At 28.7% G+C, this 6804-nt stretch overlaps 1 pseudogene; it reads right to left on the reverse strand.

The window, feature by feature from the left end:
• Nucleotides 1-697: 697 nt before the first annotated feature.
• LOC148763492 (annexin D4-like) lies at nucleotides 698-5191 on the reverse strand (annotated as a pseudogene).
• Nucleotides 5192-6804: the final 1613 nt, after the last annotated feature.

Here is a 6804-nt window from a genome sequence, read left to right on the forward strand (position 1 = left end):
CGAAAGCTGATGCTAAGCCTTGCGGGGTTACGATCGGCATTCGGGGTAATGAGTGCCTATCGGGACGTTGCTGCGGTTGTCACGGGCTCGATGGCAGTTTCGAGTCGTGACATCAAGACATGCACTTTGTTTCTGCAACAACTCAAACACTACATCAACAAGTAACCATGATCATGCCGCCTGCCGCCAGGAAAACCTTATATATGAATGAGACAGTTTAAAACCCTAGCTTCTTTATAAGGCCTTAAGATAGGTACAATTAAATTTTGGCTTGAAGCTAAATACACAAATTAAGTTCAATCTAATATATTTAATATAGAGCCCATTTTCCTTTTAATTTATATCAATTTACTATTTTTTTGGTTTTTTTTAAATAAATATGTTTACTCCTTAATGAGATGGCAACTTCTCCTTAATTGACCTTGTTTGGTGCAAAACCTATCTTGGGGATTATCTTGAAATTTCTGTATGTATGAGTGCTGAAATAAATATAAAAGTAATAAAGAGAAAAGGCAAAATGATGCTAACAATAGAAATAAATGTTGATTTATTAAAGAATCATCAATGCAACAATAAATACTCATACAATACTCGTATACAGCCACATATGCCAACACGTATAGGCAATGAACAACAACAACTAAAATTTAAATAGAAAAGCATTCTTAAATATAAAATTAAAGGCATTTAGTTGAATTTAAACTTGTTCATTCACTTCCCTTTTTGCTAATACCCTAGTCAACACATTCTTGTAGGCTCCTTTGACTCTTTTTTTTTTATTTTGAAGGCATATTTAGTAATGACTCCCTTTAAATTTCTAGCTTCTTGGGTTATAATCAATCGAGTCAATGTTTTTTTAGCATCCTCATTCACATCAATTCTGAGAGCTATATCCAAAACCTGAAAAGAAAAACATTCAGTCAAAAGAATTACTTGCTTGAATATTTAAATATACATTCATTTTTTACTTTTCCAAAGCAAAACAAATAAATAACAAAAATATCGATCGAACATAACTTTAATGATCTTACCTTAGTGAAATATGTATGAAAGGTGCATAGGCATTCTATTGTTTCTTTCAAGAACAACTCAGCTTTAAGATCTTAAATAAAGCAATAAAAGAGTCAAATGTTAGTGCTTTAGGCCAATTGTTTATATTGCCAAAGGTTATGTATGCTATAGTTTACCTTAGTTATACTCTTGCTAGACATTTTTTTTGCATTGTTTGTAGACTTCCTTAAGATGAGGAAGAATTTTGATGACTTCCTCGTCCTCGATTAGTCTCCTTTTAGCAACATTCTTGATTGTATTCAAAAGTGCTTTGGCCTTAGATTTTGCAGTGTCCTTCACCTTTGGTCCTTCATACCTGTAAAAACTCATGAGTGCCACCAAAATTTGTTGAAATAACAAATCAACTAATCAAAAACCCACTTTCCCCAAAAAAGGCTTAAAAAACCCAAAATGAAAGGCTTAGATAATTAAATGTGCTACAAACCTTGCACTCACTGCCTTTGATGTGGGCAGCAAGATCTTCCTCGCTGGAGCCTTCAAAGAGGGAATGGTAAACCTTTCTCACTGTCAACAGCTCCTCAGATGGTTTGGTACATGCAATTTCTATTATAACACCATATTGTTGTGGCCCTTTCTTCAACGCCTTTTTTAATAAACAAGCATGCTTCTCCCATGGATGCAAAAGGGAAAACACCACAGCATCCTAAAAATATATAAATAAAAGTGAAAAGAAAAATTCAAGTTATATGCATTTTTAATTTCTTTTTCATACAAATTAGAGCATTATGACTATAATCTAAAATTTTTATTTGAACTCTTATATTGGTCTTACTGCTAATCTACAATGTCATTTTTTTATATGTATTTATGTCAACAGAATCTTAATTGTTAGGTTTTTACTTGTATGATTTGCTTTGATCATACATTTATTCTAGTCTAGGTTTTGTATCAACTTTTATGAAATTTAATAAAATAACCAGATTTAATCTTTAAAAAAATCATTTTGATAGATTTTGCATTCAAGAAATTGTTAAATGAAGAACCATATGCTATGCTTAAAATATGATGAATGATATGATGCATAAGTAGTCTTTATTATGTTAGTTGAGTTAAATAAAACAATTACTACTTGACTTAAAGTCAAGGCTCAAATTCCCTTTCCCTTGAACCTTTTTGGTACATAAAATAAATAAAAAGAAAATTGTAAGAAACAACCTTACTCATAAGCCGATTTTAGAAATAGCCTTCAATATAAAGTTAACTGTTTTACCCAATTTTAGCCATGAGATGACAAAAGTTCCCTTAAAACCATTTCAAACAAATTAAATGCTCTCAAATTTTCTATCTCGCCATTCATTTGCTTTGCTCCACATTCTTCTGTGCTTTCTATTTTTCTCTCTTGTTACCCAACTTTTTGTAATTTTACCACCATCACTATCTATTTGCCTATCTCTCGTCATCTCATCATATGATCAAAGAGAATGACACGGAAGGTCACAACATATTCTTTGATTTATTGGTTTACATTCACAAAACCCTCTCTCTGTCTCTATCTCTTGCCATCTTATCGTCAATCTACAGACCAAAAAGTATGGCATAGTAAGTAACAATGGGTTATTGGGTTTATGGGTGTTAAGTTTTTTCAGTGATTCAAGTCTGGTAGAACATAACTTAGCATGTAATAAAGTGATTCATGCCTTGGTATGTAACATTATTAGGAAGAAGGAAGCTTTGGCATATAATATATGGTGCTAAGACCAAATTACATTTAAAAAGGTCAAAGCTTTAACACTAAATGTTACACACCAAGTTCAAAGCTTCAACACCATATATTACACGTCAAAGCTTCCCTCTTCCTATTGATGTTACATGACAAGGTATGAATCACTTTGTTACACGCTAAGGCATATTTTATCAGACTTGAATCACTGAAAAAACTTAAAACTCATAAACCCAAGAACCTGTTGTTACTCACTATGCCATGTTTTTTGGTCTATAGATCGATAATGAGATGGCAAGAGATAGACAGAGTGAGGGTTTTGTAAATGTAAACCAATGAACCCAAAAATATGTTGTTACCTTCCATGTCATGCTCTTTGATCATATGACGGGATGACAAAAGATAGACAGAGAGATAATGATGGTTGTAAAATTAGAGAAAGTTGGATGACAAAAGAGAAAAATGGAGGGCACAGCAGAATGGAGAGCAAAGCAGATGAATGGAGGGAGAGAAAATTTGAGAGCATTTGGGGTCCGTTTGATAATCGAAAAATGACTTGTTGTAGGAAAAGTTTTTCTGTGTAAAATGTTTACTGGAAAATTTAATGATTTTTGTTGTTTGGATAAACTGTCGAAAACATTTTCTATTCTTTGGATCATTTTATGAAAAATATTTTTCATTATGATGGAGTTGTTTAGGCGTTAAAATAATAAATAGGAGTTGAGTATAAAACACTATTGATATTTGATTTTCTCTAATTTGGGATCAAAATTAAGAATGGAAATGAAAATGGATAAAATCAATAATGATATTTCTCAAAACATTTAACTTCAAATTTGTAATGAAAATAAACTCTAATTTTCAAGAAATTTTCCATCTTATCACTTTTTTATCATAACTATAAAAATAAAAATATTTATCAATTATGTAAGATATCCAAAACCTATACTTATAAATATGTATTCATTAAATAAAAATTATTAAAATATTTTTTATTATAATTATTAGTAAGATTTAAATCTATTATAAATGTGTATTCATCAAATGATGATCATTGAAATATTTTTTATTATAATTTTTAGTAAGATTTATTCCATTTATAAATAAAAAATTTAATTGTATTGAATGGTTTTATTAAAATAATATTTTTTTAATTTTAATAGTGTTGTATTATTTAAATATTAATATTTTAAATTAATTATTTTAAAGTTAAATATTAATATTTTTATTTTTTAATTTTTTAAGTTAAATATTAATATTCCATCAAACTTATACTCATAAACTTAATATAAAAGTGTTTTTGTTGTTTTTTGGAAAATGTCTTATGCCTTTTTCCGTTGTTAACCTTATTGATTCGTAAAATATTTTACATTTGGAATTAATTTTTTATCTGCCAAACAAGTATAAGTCCTAAAAATGTTTTTCGGAAACTATTTTACTGCAAAACAAATGGACCCTTGAATATGAAGAGGTTCATTGAGAGCAATTTTGTCCAAAAATATTTTCTCTTGACTAAAAACAATTAAAATTAAAAAGAATATTTTTTTTTAAATACTTTATCTTTAAGGGCTAAAAAAATATCCTATAAATAAATGAATAAAATTAATTTGACTCTAGTACTATTTCATGAAATGTAAAGCCTAAAAAAGAGAAGACAAAAGTATAGTTATTAAGTTGAATGAACATAAATAAATCTAGCTAGCTAGAACTTTGAAGTATGTATATATACCTTAAAACGCTTGAATTCAGCTTTGAGAGTCTTGATAGCATCATCATTCCACCTCTCAAAATGACGTTCGTCCTCGACGAAGAACTGGGAACATCCTCGTTTGATGGTTCTCTTGTGCTCATGGTGTGATTGTGTCAATATTGATACCAATGATTTCTCATCAACTCCAATTCCTAAATGAATGAAGAAATATTTTTTTCATATAATTTTATAAAGCAAAAACTAACCTACCACCTTCAATAATAAGATTAATTAGCAATTATTTGTATCGTCGAGAAATCTTATAATTTTTTATTATTTTCAAGGTCATTATTCACATTTTAAAGCCCATAATGCCAAATGATAATAACATTAACATTGACATTATATTTGAGTTGTAAAATTTTACTTTGGACTACATTTTACAGCTCAATTACAATGCAAAGCTAATTAATTAAGCTGAATGGAGAAAGAGGAGACAAAAAGGATATTGAAGCTTTAAATTTGGTAAAAATGAGGGAAAAAAAAAGGAATTAAAAATAAATTCATCAATTTCAATGACTAAGTTTTACTACCATATGCCACCTAGAAAGAAATTCAATGATACCAAAGCATCAAAAGGAAAACAGGACCTAAGGAGTCTAGCTAGATGATAGAATAAAATTAGTTTGAAGGAAGGAAAAGGAAGAACCTGACAAGGCTTTGCTGAGGACTTCCACTTCAGCTGGATGGCCCATTTTCTTCGCTTTGAAGTTATGCAGTGTGGAGAGATAGATTTGGGGTCGTGCAATGAACAGAAAGGATGCCATGCATTTATATTAACCTAAGAGGTTGTTTTCGACATTAACTTGCTTAAGTCTAAGGCTATTTTGGAAACGAATTTCTGGGTGAGGGGAAATAAGGGAAAGGAAAGGAAAAGCTTAGAAAGAGAGAAAAGGAAAAGAAACAACAATAAATAGTCACATCTAAAACTATATGAAAGCAAACATCTAAAACTATAAAACATGAAAAAGTAACAAGTCAATTTTCTTTTATCTAGATACTGAAATCTGAATATGATTCTTTGAATAGAAAATTACATGTGTTTATTGCTAAATTAAATGTTCCAATTCTTCTTATAAATTTAGTCTATACATTGCAATGTATTTGTTTAGTAGATAGCATGTATTATCAGTGTTGTCTTATAATATGAATTTTTAAGTTTAATTTGCATCATTTTGATTAATTTTCTACTATTATCATAGTGGAAAATTATGAAAATGAAAGATCTAGGTTACATTAATTACTTCCTAACTAATAAAATCTACCTACCATATTGAAAGTTTAATGGAACAACTATAAAAGTACTACAACATATTCACATTAGGATTATAGTTGATATGTTCACATCCATATATTTCCATTGACTTAATAATCAAGTTAAGCTTGATCTAGTAATGTTCACGATATATTTACAAGCAAAAAAAAATATAATTAATTGACCTTCATAAAAGTTAGATAGAATGGCCCTCATTGATTATTTCTTTTTTAATTAGTCAAGTTTAGCATGCCTACCAAATATATGAAATTAATTGGTTTATTTATTCTTTTTTTCCTTGTAATAAAAATGTCAGCCAACTTTCTTGGGTATGAATTGACTATTAGGTATTGAAATAGCGACCCACATGAAGCTTAGGTACCCAACTGATATGAGTTATTGATGATATAGACAGCTATGCATAATCTCGTACAAATTATTTCATATATCAAAGACCTTATTATATGCAATTTCTTACAAAATGATCTGAGTTATTATGACTGTTGACCTCAAAAATCTTATTTGTTTCCATCCACCATCATGGAATAAGGATTTAAAATATAAAAAGCAAACTCCGCTTTCTTTTATTTTTCTAGTTTCAACTTTTCTAATAAAACACTTTGTAATTTTTTTTCTTCAATTAATACTCTGTGAATAAGTTTTATTCCCATAAAAATTACACTGTTCATATAAACAACAATGAATATTTTCGTATGAATTATTATATATATATATATATATACTCAAAAATCTTATTAAATGCTATTTCTTACAAAACAATTTGAGTTATTATGACTGTCGACCTTAAAGTCTTACGTTTATTAGCCAATGGCATTGAGTAAGGATGTAAAATAATAAAAATATTAAATTTCACTCACATCTCTTTTGATTTCAACTTTTTAACTTTTTTCATATGATATTCTATAATTTTATTTTTTTTTCAATTAATATCTCATGAATAAGTTCTATTCTCATAAGAATTACACCATTAGTTTTACTCCATAGATTTATAAAATTATCGTGAAGTATGAACAAATAAATTAACTTTTAAACCATACTGTTCTCATT

This window comes from Theobroma cacao, chromosome 3 (genome assembly GCF_053813885.1).
Source record: "Theobroma cacao isolate CCN51 chromosome 3, ASM5381388v1, whole genome shotgun sequence".
Classification (NCBI taxonomy): Eukaryota; Viridiplantae; Streptophyta; class Magnoliopsida; order Malvales; family Malvaceae; genus Theobroma; species Theobroma cacao.